We start from the raw sequence: 16480 nt of genomic DNA on the forward strand, positions 1-16480 counted from the left end.
TATGGAAAGCTGCCTTAGAAATGTGTTATCCAACATATTTTGCGGCTTTTTTTATTGTCAGTAAAAATACAGTAAATGTCAATAAAAATACAATAAATGTCGGTGAAGAAGATTTATTTTAGTGGCAATTATCATGTCAGCTAAAATTAACCATATATTCACCTTACTTCAAGCTCTATTTTATAACATCAAAAAGTAAAAAATCACAAAAGCAATTAATGAGAAGATTCTTACTAGAAAAATTATCAAACCCAAAACACATTATTCACTTAAAACAAGAACTACAGTCAAACCTCTTTATGACAGCACCATTTGTTCCGAATATTTTTGAATGTTATAACGAAGTGTTGTTATAGAGAACATATATGAAAATTAATTCCGGAAAAAGCTCGATTTTTATAATGAAGTGTTATTATATAGGGATGTTGTTATAGAGAAGTCTTGACCGTAGTAAACTCAACACACCAACTCATATAGCTACGATATTTCCACTAATAATGTCTATTATCTCTGTGGAATCGGTTTCCACCTTCGGTGGCTACAATTCCTAGTCAAGTTCCAACTCAAGAAAAAAGACGTTATGCTAATTCAATTTCCATTTCTAATTTATTAATTCCTTAGAAAATGAAGAAATTTATTTATAATTTATAAAAAGCTTCTCTCAAAAAATATTTTTTTGAAAAGTACTTTTGAGAAAAATATACTTAGAAGCACTTTTTAAAAATTTGGCCAAACACTATTGTTGCTCAAAAGTGCTTTTTAAATTAATTACCCAAATATAAACTGCTTCTCACCAAAAATACTTTAAGAAAAGCGCTTTTGAAAAAAAAAACACATTAACCCGTTTGGCCAAGCTGCAAAAATCAGCTTATTTTGAGAAGTATTTTTTTTAAAAGTGTTTTTCTCAAAAGTACTTTTGGTGAGAAGCAGTTTGTGTTTTGCTAATTAATTTGAAAAGCACTTCTGAGTAGCAATTAGTGTTTGACCAAGCTTTAAAAAACTACTTCTAAGCGTATTTTTCTCAAAAGTGCTTCTCAAAAAAGTGCTTTTGGAGAGAAGCTACTTTTTTCTGCTTCTCCAAAACTGCTTCTGCTTCTCCTCAAAAGCACTTTTTTTCTTTCCAAAAGCTTGACCAAACACCTCAATTTTTTGTCAAAAGTGCTTTTGGCCAAAAAAACACTTTTGGCCAAAAATAAGCTTGGCCAAACAGGCTAAAACACTTCTCAAAATAAGCGGATTTTAGAAACTTTACCAAACATGCTATTAGAAAAACTATTTTAAAAGTTTAGCCAAACACTAATTGCAGTTTAAAAGTACTTTCAAATTAAGTAGTCAAACAAAATTATTTAGTACTTTTTAAAAAAGCGCTTTTGAAAAAAATACTTTTCGAAATAAGTTAGAATTACAAACTGGAATAATGTCATATCTGGCACATAGCTCCTTCCTCTGTTTCATAATATGTGTCGTAGATATTAAAATTGTTTGTCTCAAATTATTTGTCATTTTAGAAGTTCAAGACAAAATTGATTATATTTTTCCTTTTTTACCCTTAATAATAAATTTCATGCACATTTAGTGAAAATATGGGTAATGTCATTGATAGAGATGACACATAAATTGAGAAAATATTTCATAAGGGTAAAGTAGACAAACTATTTTTCCTAAAGAGCGTGCACAAAAGAATCACGACACATATTATGAGACGGAGGGAGTACAAGATAAGCTATAAATGATAAATCTACAAAATTTAAGCTCCTTCATTATCTACTAGCTCTTACATAAGAGGCGGTTCGGTGTGAGACTCAGATGGTTCGGGCACATTCAGAGGAGGAGCACTGATGCACCGGTGAGGAAGTGTGAGCGACTGGCTGTAGTGGGCACGCGGAGAGGTAGAGGGCGACCTAAGAAGTATTGGGGAGAGGTGATCAGACAGGACATGGCGTGACTTAGGATTACTGAGGACATGGCCCTTGACAGAGAATTATGGAGGTCGAGCATTAAGGTTGTAGGTTAAGGGAAAATTGTGAATATTTCTACAGAACAATAGAGTGAAACTAGCTAGTTAGGAGTTAGACTAAGAATGTCATTGGTCGTCTTTTGATGCAGGGCTTTACCTGATAGTTTTACTATACCAGCCATCTATTTCGTATTTCGTACTTCGTATTTTGTATTTCATATCCCTTATATTGCTGTTATTTATTATGCATTTTTATGGTACTAATATATCGACTCCTATTACCTTTTTGAGCTGAGGGTCTCCTGGAAACATTCTCTCTACCCTTCGGGGTAGGGGTAAGGTCTGCGTACATATTACCCTCCCCAGACCCCACTTGTGAGATTATACTGGGTCGTTGTTGTTGTTGTCTTACATAAGAGGCGGAGCTGACAAAAAAATAAAAAGACAATATATATATATATATATATATATATATATACTAAAAAATTAATTAAATGCCATTGAATCCAGGTTTGCTAAATCCTCTAGCGACGTTTATGCCATATGCTGGTAAGATCCATATTATTGCCGCAAAAATTCATAATTATTTTTAGCAGTATTTATTTAGCAGCAATTACTATGGCTACTTAAATTGCCTTAGAAATGTGTTATCCAACGTATTTTGTGGTTTTTTTATTGTCAAATGAAAATACAATAATTGTTAGTAAAGAACATTTCTTTTAGTGTCAATTATCATGTCAGCTAAAATTAACCATAAATTTACCTTAATTCAAGCACTATTTTGTAACACCAAAATAAAAATCACAAGAGCAATCAATTAGAAAATTCTTACTAGAAGAATTATCAAACTCAAAACACGTCATTCACTTAAAATAAGACTTAATAAACTCAACGTACCAACTCATATAGTTACTTTTATGTTGAAAGTCATTGTCCCAAATACTTGACCTAGTCAAATGAATTTCAGGTTGGTTTAATGGTTCTTATGGAAATAGCTCAAACATTAAATTCTTTTTACAAAAAGTCAAGCCCATATATTGGGTATTTATTTGCAATAATGAATATTATTTCAAAAAATATTTGTTACAATTTTATCTTTAAATTTGAAATGTAGAATTGAAATTTCAAAATTAGATTGATGAATATTTCATGTGAAATAATAGTTTCACTCATAAAACTTAATCTTTTTTCTTAAATGAATTGAAATTCACGTTAAAACACATTCTTTATTTTTTGAATAATTATTTTTAACTTCAACCCCAAATACTCATTTTTTTCAACTTCAAAGATGAACCACACCTATGGATGTGCTAAGAATGAGATAGAAGAAATTCATCCACCCTTGACTAGAGATCTCAAGTACAAGCTCTGGTAATAGAGAAACTATTGATAGGAAACGATTCTCATTTTAATATGTTATTAGCGAGATCGGATTAGTCAAGCTGCACTAATACGGAATACAGGACATTAAACAATATAATTCATGTGCATCAACAAATGCCTAACAGTTTTATTGTAGGCACATCTTTCTCTTAGTGAAAGTTGTGTTCACACAGTCCTATCCCCCCTTATGGTATTCATCCGGATTTGTTTGTCCCAAGCTGGTCTATTCACAAATATCGAATGTTACTTTTTTGCACGAATCTGACCTTTTCGGGGCTGAAGGCGTAAGCGCAACTATTAAATAAAATCCGTTTATGCTATTGACTCGTCCCGCTTGAGGTTTGTCAAAGATAAGTATCAAGTCCTCTATGGTTGAACTAGACTAGATTTTGAGGATGAGCAATGGATAAAAAGTCATCCCGAGGTATACTCACAAACTCTTTCATGGGCTGGACTCGAACCAGCATCTTTGGGAGCAAAAGACAGGCCCAGAGAACAACCTTTCATTTTGATCGCGACAAAAAAAAAGAGGGAACTTGGAGTTGGCGCCGACATAACGGATTGCTTGCTTACCAAGCCATCCTGGCTTTCACTCCTCCAGTTAGATTATTCTGCTTTGTCTCACCCAGGTGGCCTACTCGCTTTTCTTTCGTTCAGCTGCCCTTTACCGCGCCATAGGGACTTCTTAGTGAAAATTCAATTCATTATCATCCACCGAGTATTCTATTTATATAGGCAGAGTTTCGGACATATGTTCGTATATCGCGAGACAGTAGATCAAAAAATTTGAGTTCTCTCTGGTCCTTTACTAATACATTCCCGCCTTGTTGGTCAAGTTCACTTTATTTCTCATCCAAAAAGTCACAAAAGGCTTCTTGGGAGGCGTAGGCGGCATTTTCGGCCAAGGCAGGATGTGAAATAAGTATTTGTTGAAAAGAGAATAGCATGAATACTTTTTCTCACGGATTCGAAGATCCCTATTCTCCAACTAAATCAATTGGTTATATTCCTTTTGGAGGAACAATTGTTGACTAAATGTTTTACTTCTGCCCAATAGATCCCCCTATCATTATCCATCAAAAAAATGTTATTGGAATTTTCCATTGCCAATATCCTATTTATCATCGATGACTCCAAGTCTATATTGTGAGTCAGGGGTTAAGGCTCCGAGAAGACATGGATCCCGAATAAATCTTCCGATGAGGAGTTTTAAGGGCCTAGAAGAGTAAGTCCTTTCTCTCCCCCACACTCAAAACCAAAACAAAAGAGAAAAGATCATCCAAAAGAATATCTAAGCGAGAAAGTAAGTAGATCCGAAGAAAATAGAAAAAGAAAGAGATGAAAAATATTAGGAATAAAAGAATCACACTCCTTTTTTGTTTTGTTGAACGAGAAACTAGAGTCAAACTTAGTAAAAGTAATAAGAAAAGAAGGATCAATTCTGAAGTGGTGCTATCTGATCCTAGAAAACGTATCAAACAACCTGCTATGGAACTACCGATAAGGGGCAAAAACACTTTACTTAGTCGAGGCATCATGTCTTTACTATAAGCTTGTCGCGCCCCCTTTTTTTCCTTCCTTGGAGATAGGTCCGGGTTTCGACATTCCATAGGGTGTGATAACTCATTTCCTTTTTGGGAATTGGATATTTGAAGAGTCGTCACCTAACGAGTTATGGTGCATTAGGGCACCTAGAGTGATTAACTCTTGGATTGGTTTGCATTACCAAAGATTAAGGTAATGGCTTGAAATAACCTCGAGGGGAAGGTGTTAGGCACCCCTCTTGGTCCACAACTGTGGGTCCCGACCAAACTTATATTCACAAATTAGTCTAGTACAAATTAAAAGTTGAATCAAATAGGTTGCAAGTAAAGCACGTTGGTAACTCAAGTAATAAGATAAAGATTTTTGAACAAATTGTAAACAAAGGTTTTAAATAGAAAAGGAATTTTGGTAAAGGGGGAGTCCTAGGTTGGTTAGCCTACAATATCACCCCACACAATGTCCGGTAAACACTCCTCGATGAGGGACTACACGTGACATTAGCGCGTAGTCATCATATCCTATATCTACCCTTCCCATCCCCTTAGTAGTCATGCAAAGAGAGTGTTTGGTCAGCCATCTCTATTGCGTACTGTTACTCGTCCCTTATTAATGGTCCCAGAGAGATTTAGGACCCCTACCTATAGGTGGTTCTAGACAGATCCCCTATGAATTTAAAGGTGAAAATTCTAAGGCGACAGGCAAAACAGTTAGGACTTTTAGCACATAAGTTAAAAGGGAGCAATTAGAGGCTCAAAGTTTCCTCCTCAACAAGGCATATAAACAGCACAACTCAAACACAATTAAGGGCTTTTATTAAACAGCATCCTGAGGCAGGATATCTAGGTGAACATACAGAAGACAAGCATTTTGTTGTTATGAACTCATGAGTAATGTCCTTAGCAGTTTCCTATTGGTTTCTTAAAGCCTATTGGATCAGAAAAACATTAAGTCATAGAAACATTTTTAGAATTGAAGTTTTGAAAGCATTTTGTATAAGAACAGGGCAGATTTTAAAATAGACTTTTAAAAATTCTATGGGCATGTTGTATAATAACAGATTAAGGCAGTTATAAAATACTTGTTACTTAATTAAACCAAGTCAGAAGTGAACTAAACGTTAACCGGATTGAGTTATTCAAACTAAACTTAGACGAGATCCATAGGCAGGATTTGATATTGTTTCCTATAGGCGTGATATCTAAGTTTTAATACTAACTTTAAAGACTTGCAGGCATGGAAACATACATAAACACTTGTTATAACAGAAACTGGGTTAAATTACATCCTATAGACATGGCATCTATTTGTTAAGCTGATTTTAAGACATTGCAGACATGATTTTATTACGAAATTATTTCAAACATATAGGCATGGTTTCTATCATGGAGAGATGATAAGATTTAAAGCCCTATAAGCATGATTTCTACTTGGTAAAGCAATCAAATTTCTGCCCCATTTCTTAACTAATTACTGACTTCCTGGCATGCGATGGCGCTGGCTAGACTTGCTCCGAAATTTTGAGGACCCTCCTTACAATTCTGCCCCAGTTTTTGATTTTGGGGGAAATGAAAATTTTATTATAATATGACTAAACCTATAAGGCTGCCTACGTATCCCCTCCTAAATGGGAATCAGGTCAAGCGTAGTTCAATTACATCAAATAAGGAAATGCAAAGTATCTAGGCATAACATCTCTTGACTACGTCTGAATTGATCTGTTTTGGCCAGACTTCTCCATCCATTTCTGCAAATATGAGTGCTCCTACTGTTAGTACTCTGTGAACCATGTGCGGACCTTTCCAGTTGGGAGAGAATTTCCCTTTGGCTTTATCTTGATGTAGGAAGATTTTCTTTAATACCAGCTGCCCTGGTGCGAATTGTCTTGGCTTGACTCTTTTGTTGAATGCCATGGACATTTTGTTCTGATAAAGTTGTCCATGAAACATTACATTCATCCTCTTTCCATCGATAAGGTACAATTGTTCATAGTGGCCCCTTATCCACTCTGCGTCACTAAGTTCAGCTTCCTGTATGATTCTTAAAGAAGGAATCTCCACTTCAGCCGGGATGACAACCTTGGTACCATAAACCAACATGTAGGGAGTTGCCCTGGTTAATGTGCGAACCATGGTGCAGTATCCCAATAAAGCAAAAGGTAACTTCTCATGCCACTGTTTGTGGTTTTCCACCATTTTCCTCAATATTTTCTTGATATTTTTGTTGTCGGCTTCTACGGCACCATTCATCTGAGGTCTGTAGGCTATGGAATTCTTGTAATTGATTTTGAAAGTTTCACACATGGCCTTTATGAACACTATTGAGATTGGTGGCATTATCAGTAATAATGGATTCGGGAACTCCGAATCGGCAGACACTACAATCTTTGACAAAATCTGCTTCGACTTTCTTGGTTACAGCTTTGTAAGATGCAGGCTCTAACCATTTTGTGAAGTAATCGATGGCTACCAGAATAAACCTGTGTCTGTTTGAAGTAGTGGGCTTAATTGGACCAATAACATCCATTCCCCAGGTGGCGAATGGCCAAGGTGAGCTTGTTGCATTGAGCTTATTCGGCGGCACTTTTATCATATCGGCATACACTTGGCATTGAAAGCATTTGCGGACATACTGAATGCAATCTGTCTCCATGGTCACCCAAAAGTAACCTGCCCTGAGTATCTTCTTAGCCAAGATGAAACCATTCATGTGTGGGCCACTGGTCCTAACATGCACATCCTCGAGTAGCTTAGAAGCTTTCTTTGCGTCAACACATCTTAGTAAACCCAAATCAGGAGTCCTTCTATACAAGTTCCCTCCCCTGTGGAAGAAGTGATTTGACAATCTCCGGAGCGTGCGTTTCTAAGTGTGATTTGCATGCTCCGGGTATTCTCCTTTTGATAGGTATTCTTTGAAGTCATGGAACCAAGGCTTTCCATCTATTTCTTTCTCGACATGAGCATAGTAAGCCGGCTGATTATAGATCCTTACCAGAATGGGATCAATGTAGTTCTTATCTGGATAATGTATCATGGATGATAAAGTGGCTAATGTGTCGGCAAACTCATTCTGAATTCTGGGCACATGTTGGAATTCTATCTTTGCAAACCTTTTTCTCAATTCCTGCACGTGGTGCAGATATGACAATATCTTGGAATATTTGGTGGCCCACTCTCCTTGTACCTGGTGCACAAGCAAATTTGAGTCACCGATCACCAGCAACTCCTGAACGTTCATGTTGACTACCATGTTGAGCCCTAGTATGCATGCTTCATATTCCGCCATGTTGTTAGTGTAGGGAAATCTGAGTTTAGCATATACCGGATAATGCTGACCTATTTCTGATGCCAAAACTGCTCCAATGCCCACTCCTTTGAAATTTGCGGTTCCATCAAAGAACATCCTCCAACCGTCATATGCTTTAGTAATGTCTTCTCCCACGAATGATGCTTCTTCATCAGAAAAATACGTTTTTAAAGGTTCGTATTCTCCTCCCACCGGATTTTTAGCAAGGTGATCTGCCAATGCCTTTCCTTTAATCGCCTTCTGAGTTACATAGACGATATCGAATTCACTCAATAGTATTTGCCATTTAGCCAACTTCCCAGTAGGCATGGGTTTTTGAAATATGTACTTCAGAGGATCCATCCTGGATATGAGATATGTAGTGTAGGCATAGAAGTAATGCCTCAATTTCTGGGTTGTCCAGGTCAAAGCACAGCAAGTGCGTTCAAGCAGAGAATACCGTGTTTCATAAGGTGTAAACTTCTTACTCAGGTAATATATGGCTTGCTTCTTTCATCCTGTCTCATCATGTTGTCCCAAAACACATCTGAAGGCTCCATCTAATATGGATAGATAGAGTAGCAAAGGTCGTCCTAGTTCTGGGACCAGAACTAGTGGTGTGGACAAGTACTCCTTGATTTTGTCAAAAGCTTTTTGATAATCCTCGGTCCAACTTGTTTCGGCATCCTTTCTTAGCATCCTGAAAATGGGTTCACATATGACTGTGGACTGTGCTATGAATCGACTGATGTAGTTGAGACTCCCTAGGAAGCTCATTACGCCCTTTTTGCTCTTAGGTGGTGGTAACTCCTAGATAGCTTTGACTTTAGATGGATTGAGCTCAATCCCTCGGCGACTGACAATGAATCCTAGTAATTTTCCTACGGGAACCCCGAATGCACACTTTGCGGGGTTCAGTTTCAAGTTGTACCTCCTTAGTCTGTCAAAGAACTTTCTCAAGTATGCTATGTGATATGCGGCCCTCTTGGATTTGATAATGACATCGTCCACATACACCTCTATTTCTTTGTGTATCATATCATGGAAGATGGTTGTCATGGCTCTCATGTAGGTGGCCCCAGCGTTCTTCAGACCAAATGGCATCATCTTGTAACAGTATACACCCCATGATGTAATAAAAGTTGTCTGCTCTGTATCCTCTTCATCCATCCAAATCTGGTGATAACCCGCGAAGCAATCTACAATGGATTGGAGTTCATGCTTGGCGCAATTATCAATCAAAATGTGTATATTTGGCAAGGGGAAGTCATCCTTGGGACTCGCTCTATTTAAATCCCGATAGTCAACACATACTCGGACCTTCCTGTCTTTCTTCGGAACTGGCACAATGTTAGCTAACCAGGTTGGATATTCGACTACCCTGAGAACTTTGGCTTTGATCTGCTTGGTAACTTCCTCCTTGATTTTTAGGCTCATGTCTGGTTTGAACTTTCTAAGTTTCTATTTTACTAGCGGACACATGGGATTAGTAGGCAACTTGTGAGCCACTATGGAAGTGCTCAAACAGGTCATGTCATCATATGACCAGACGAAAATGTCCTCATACTCCTTTAGGAAACGAACGTACTCTTACTTTTCTGTTGGTGATAAGTGAATGTTGATGCGGGTCGCCTTGACGGTCTCGGCGTCTCCCAAATTTACTGCTTCTGTTTCGTCCAGGTTGGACTTAGGCTTATTCTCAAAATTTTCAACCTCTCTGACAATTTCCTCGGGTATCTCGTCTTCTTCCTCTGAGTCATTGTTCTCATGTTGCGTTGCCTCATTACATGTCACAGTCACTGGTTCATCAGGAAAAGTAATAATAGCGATGTGGAAAGGAAAAATGTAAAGATGGTAGTGAATAATAAATAGCAAATGCATTTGATTAAAACTTGAGAAATTATTCAGACAAACCACGGCTCGATGAATCGAGCATTTATTTTGAAACAAGTAAAGATTAAAATGAAACTATAGGAAATTTTAAATGCCTAAAAAGGCTATAGAAGTAAATCCTGCCAAGCTACCCAGGGACTCGGCAGGCTCGGGATGGTGTGGCAGTTCAGTTTTTGAAAATAGCTCCCTTTGCCACAGTCGGAATAGTGAGGCCTTCTTCCTCCTCCTCCTCCTCAATTATGGCACTGCAGTCGATGTCTTCATCCTCCAAGAATAAATTCTTCAACCCAGCTAGTGATTCTTCCTCTGTAGTTCCCCATATTGTGTCGGCCTGGTGGAAAGCTTGTTCCAAATATGGCACTGGTTGCTCAAGAGGGTAATACGGTCCACGCCACGGAGACGACCAATCAGTGTACTCTTGCCATGTATACTGATATCCGAGTCCAAAGGTGGTACCATGATTTTTCAGTTGTATTGGTTTGGTGATGCCTTGGAGGTTCTTTCCCAACCCCTTGCATGGTTCATATCCAGACCATGCTAATATGCTTTCTATTTTGTTACTCCACCACTTATCTTTCTCGACAGCATTGAAACGTTTAATGTGATGATAGGTTTCCCCTCCTAGCCTCCTTATATGTCCAATGGCCAGGATGGTTTGACTAGTGTAGATGGGGTTACTTCCATCTCCGTGAGTGACTACTTCCTGGCGGTTCCATTCAAACTTCACGGCTTGATGTAGTATGAAAGGCACGGCTCCAGCAGTGTGGATCCATGGTCGGCCCAATAGAAGATTATATGAGGCTGGTATGTCAAGCACTTGGAATTCAACGTCGAACCAAGTTGGCCCCATCTGCAAGCAAAGGTTGACTTCCCCGATCGTGGCCCTCTGGGACCCATCGAAAGCCTTTGCATTCATGCTTCCTACCCGTATCTCATGGAAACCTTTGTCCAACCTCTTCAAAGTGTCCAATGGTCAAATATTTAGACTCGAACCTCCATCAACAAGGACCCTGACAATGAACTTGTCTTCAAATTGCAGCGTGATATGCAATGCCCGATTGTGATCAAACCTTCGTGTGACGACCGGTCAGTCATCTCATGAGTTACCGCTCTATTTTCCCTCATTTCAGCTTTTTTATGCTTCGTTATCCGTGTTTTCTATGATCGAGTTGATTAGTTTGAGTTCGGAGAGGATTTGGTAAGAAATGAGACACTTAGTCTCTTTTAAGAAGTCTTAAGTTGGAAAAGTCAACCGGATGTTGACTTATATGTTAGAGGGCTCAGATGTGAGTTCCGATGGTTCGGTTAGCTTCGGGAAGTGATTTGTGACTTAGGAGCGCGATCGGAATGGGTTTTGGAGTTGTAGAGAAGGTTTAGGCTTGAATTGGCGAAATAGAGATTTTGGCGTTTTCCGGTTGATAGGTGAGATTTTGATATAGAGGTTGGAATGAAATTCTGAGAGTTGCAGTAGCTTCGTTGTGTCATTTGGGATGTGTGTGCAAAATTTCAGGTCATTCAGACAAGATTTGATAGACTTTTTGATCAAAAGCATAATTTAAGAGTTCTTGGAGTTCTTAGACTTGAATCCTATGTTAAATTGGTGATTTGATGTTGTTGTGAGCGTTCCGAAATTTTGAACAAGTTTGAACGATGTCATGAGATGTGTTGGTACAATTGGTTTGAAGTTCCGGGAGTTCTAGGTAGGTTCCGAGATGTTTTAGGCCGAAAATCATAGTTGTAGCAGGTCCAGAAGGGTTGCAGGACTCGAAACTCACCCGCGCAGTCCGCACAAAAAGAAGTGCGGCCGCGGTAGGTGCCGTGCGGACCGTACAAAATGTTGTGCGGCCGCGGTGGGAAATGTTTCGCTGGTGCTACTTTGGAAGCTCATATCTTTTGATCTATAAGGAAATTTGAGATGATTAAAAATGAAAGTTGTAGCCCTTCGTGTCTAGTTTCCAGAAAGGTAAAGATATCGCAATTTGGACATCTGTAGCGAAAGTTATGGACAAAATACTAGTCTGTCACTGTAGAGGAATGTTGTGCGGCCGCGGTCATTTTTGTGCGGAGCGCGGTCGATTTCGTGCGGCCCGCGGAGTTGGAAATCTGCGGGGTACTCTATAAATACGAGGTTTTGGATTTTATTTGATATTTTGACCTAGAGAGCTCGGAATTTGGCGATTTTTCGAAGGTTTTTCAAGAAATTCATCGGGGTAAGTGATTCTAACTCAGATTTGGCTAGAGTACATGAACCTATCATTGAATTCATCATTTAATTCGTGATTTGGGATGGAATTTGGGAAGAAAATTGTGAAATCTTTCAAAAATGTAAAATGATGATTTGAAGGACCAAATGGTATCGGAATTGGATAATTGTCTTATGGATAGACTCGTGAGCGTATAAGGATTCTAGTTTTGTGAATTTTGTCAAATTCTGAGATGTAGGCCAGGGGGTCGGGTTTGACCAATTTCTGGAATTTTGTGGTAATTCGATTGTTTTCGCTTGGGCTTTTTTCCCTTAGTATATTGTGACGTATTTGTTTTGATTTTGGATAGATTCGGCGCGTGTGGAGGCCAATTCGAGGGGAAAAGGCATCGCGAGCTAGAGAATTAGCCGGTTTGAGGTGAGTAATGATTGTAAATGATGTCCTGAGGGTTTGAAATCCTGGAGTGCACATCGTAGTGCTATATTGAGGTGATACATGCGCTTGATGATGAGCATATGGTCGTTTACTATTAGGGATTGTGATTTGGTCCGCCCCGATTGATGTTTTTACCGCGTATTTAACTGAAACTTGTTTGTTATCATAATGGTTTGGGCTGATTGCCATATTTGGGCTTCGTGCCAACTATTTGAACCCTCCGGGGATTTTTATCACTATTTCCTCACTATTTTAATTTATTACTTGAACTAAGTCCTGTGGTTTCCTACTATTTTACAACTCAGCCTCTTTTACTTAGTTTTAAGACTTAAATGATATTTCTAAATGATGTTTTGGGCTGAGAACTACTGTTTTACTATTGCCCAAGGGGCTTGTGATGATTTTTGGACTAAGTGCGGCCGAGGGCCAGAGGTGAGGATACACTGAGTGATATGAGGCCGAGGGCCTGAGATACATTTATACGCCACGAGGTGGCTTGAGTGATGTGAGGCCGAGAGCCGAGAGTTGATGCCACGAGATGGCTTGATATTGTGCTTGGGCCGTAAGGGGACCCTCCGGAGTCTGCACACCCCCAGTGAGTGCGGGTACCCATTGTGATATGAGAGTGAGCCCGAGGGGCTGATACTGTTCTAAGAGTGAACCCGAGGGGCTGATATTGTTCTGAGAGTGAGCCCGAGGGGCTGGTACTGTTCTGAGTTGTTGCCCGAGGGTCGAATTTCTACTTGTTAATTATCTGCCAATTTACTTATTTTACCGGTTGAAAAAGGAAGTTTACTTGATATTTCACTGATTTGCTGTTTTAAGTGATTTTACTGCTTCAGTATAGATTGCTTTGTGTTTTCACGTGTTTTCTTGCTTTCAGCCATTATTTGTATTTTTTACTCACTGAGTTGGAGTACTCACTTTACTCCCTACACCCTTGTGTGCAGATTCAGGCGCTGCAGGTCCCGCTCCTAAGTATTGATCCCTCCAGTCCAGGCGGTGTTTCGGAGACTACGAGGTAGTTGTTGGCGTCTGCAGCCCCCGTGTCTCCCTTATCTTATTACTTTTATGTTCTTCAAACAATTGTACTAGATATTGTATTTAGTAGACTCGTATCAGGATCCTTAGTTGCTCATGACTTGTGACACCCTGGTTAGGGCTGTGTCGGGTTAGATTTCCACCTTGCTATCTCTATTTCCGCTAATTGTGATATTAAATCATGTTTGAATCATTCTTATGTTGTTTAACTGCTTAAAAGGACGAATTAGGTTAAACTGGCTGGCCTTGTCTTCACGAGAGGCGGCATCACGATCGGGTTCGGGGTTAGGGTCGTGATAAGTTGGTATTAAAGCCTAGGTTACATAGGTCTCACGAGTCATGAGCGGGTTTAGTAAAGTCTCGCAGATCGGTACAGAAATATCTGTATTTATCCTCGAGAGGCTGCGGAACCTTTTAGGAAAAACTTCATATTCTTGAAATTCTTATCGTGCGAACTTGTTGATCCGAGAACTAAACTTCTGTTATCCTATTCTCTCACAGATGGTGAGGACGCGAGCTACCGGATGAGGTGGAAGACCACCAGTGCCACTCGTTGAGGCCACCAGAGGTTGTGGACGTGGTCGTGGTCGTGGCAGAGGTAGAGCAGCGAGGGAAGCACCTGTTGATCCACCAACTACCCCAGCTCAGGATCAGGCTCCAGCAGCACCAGTTCAAGCACCAGCTGTGCCCATCGTGATCCCGAGGCTACAGGAGGCCTTGGCTTAGATCTTGACAGTTTGCACTAGCATGGCTTAGGCAGTTCCAGCCATCACAGCAGTAGCTACTTCACAGGTCGGGGGAGGCAATCAGACCCCTGCTGCTCGAACACCTGAGCAGGTAGTGCAGGGACTACAGACACCGGTAGCACCTCCAGCCCAGCCAGTTGCACCAGCTCAGGAGTTCATAGTACCAGTTATGCCTGAGGATGAGCAGCTTCGTCTTGAGAGGTTTGGTAGACTCCAGCCTCCGTCATTTAGTGGTGCTGAGGGTGAGGATGCCCAGGGTTTTCTAGATAAGTGTCAGCGGATGCTCCGTACAACAGGGATTCTTGAGACTAGTGGTGCGGCATTTACCACCTTTCCATTTACTGGGGCTGCCTTCACTTGGTGGGAGGCGTACGAGAGGCATAGGCCGATTGGTGCAGCGCCCCTTACTTGCCAGCAGTTCTCTACTCTCTTCTTGGAGAAGTATGTACTGCAGTCTCGTAGAGAGGAGCTGCGTAGACAGTTTGAGTTGTTGAGATAGGGGGATATGACTGTGTCACAATATGAGTCGAGGTTTTCTAAGTTGGCTCGTTATGACGTTTGGATGGTTCTGACAGATCGTGAGAGGATCAGGAGATTTGTTGATGGCCTTAACTATCATCTCTGTATTCTTATGACCACAAAGAGAGTGTTGGGTGCTACATTTGAGGAGGTGGTTGATATCGCTCGCGAGATTTAGACGGTTCACCGTCAGGATCGAGAGGAGAGGGAGGCCAAGAGGCCTCGAGGATCGAGTAGTTACTTTGGTGCTCCTTCGAGGGGCCAATTCCAACATGGTAGAGGTCGTTCTTTCAGGCCTTCTCAGTCAGCCCGCCTAGAGTATCGCGGGACGTCTTCAGGTCGTGGCTATCATGGGTCTCAACAGGGCTAGCCTTCACTCAGCACCCTCCCAGCTCAGAGTTCATTTCGTGCCCCGTTAGCTCAGGGTTCTTCTATGCTGAGTGCATCAGCTAGTTACTCCGGTGCGAGGGGTTCCCTTCAGTCCCCTTCTCCAGCACCTGGGAGTTGTTTTGAGTGTGGAGAGTTTGGGCATGTGTGGAGGCAGTGTCCTCGTCGTGTTGCTAGTTCGTCCTAGCAAAGGGGTCAGCCCTCGACTTCTGCTCCAATTACTTTACCAACCGCCCAGCCAGCTAGGGGTGGAGGTCAGGCAGTTAGGGGTTGCCCTAGAGGGGGAGGTCGATCAAGCGGTGGCCAGGCTTGTTTCTATGCACTCCCAGGCAGACCCGATGCTATTACTTCAGATGCTGTTATCACAGGTACTGTTTCAATCTGCCATAGAGATGCCTCTGTATTATTTGGTCCCGGTTCCACATTTTCTTATGTGTCATCATATTTTGCTTGTTATTTGGGTATGCCCTGTGAGTCTCTTGCTTTACCTGTTTATGTATCTACCCCTGTGGGCGATACTGTTGTTGTAGACCGTGTGTACCGGTCATGTGTGGTGACTATTGGGGGTCTGAAAACCCGAGTGGATCTATTACTATTGAGCATAGTGGATTTTGATGTCATTTTGGGCATTGATTGGTTATCTCCGTGTCGTGCTATTCTAGACTGTCATGCTAAGATAGTCACTTTGGCTATGCTGGGTGTATCGCGGATCGAGTGGCGTGGTGTGACTGATTATGTTCCTAGTAGAGTGATCTCTTTCTTGAAGGCCCGGCGTATGGTTGGGAAGGGTTGCCTTTCATATCTAGCGTTTGTGAGGGATGTTGGAGCTGAGACTCCTAGTATTGATTTTGTCCCAGTTGTGAGGGATTTTCCCAATGTTTTTCCTGCAGACCTACTGGGCATGCCACCGGACAGGGATATTGATTTTGGTATTGACCTGGTGCAGGGCACTCAGCCCATTTCTATTCCTCCATATCGTATGGCACCAGCAGAGTTGAAAGAATTGAAGGAGCAACTTCAAGAACTCCTAAATAAGGGGTTCATTCGGCCTAGTATGTCACCTTGGGGTGCGCCTGTCCTGTTTGTAA

Source organism: Nicotiana tabacum, chromosome 22, assembly GCF_000715075.1.
Source record: "Nicotiana tabacum cultivar K326 chromosome 22, ASM71507v2, whole genome shotgun sequence".
Taxonomy (NCBI): Eukaryota; Viridiplantae; Streptophyta; class Magnoliopsida; order Solanales; family Solanaceae; genus Nicotiana; species Nicotiana tabacum.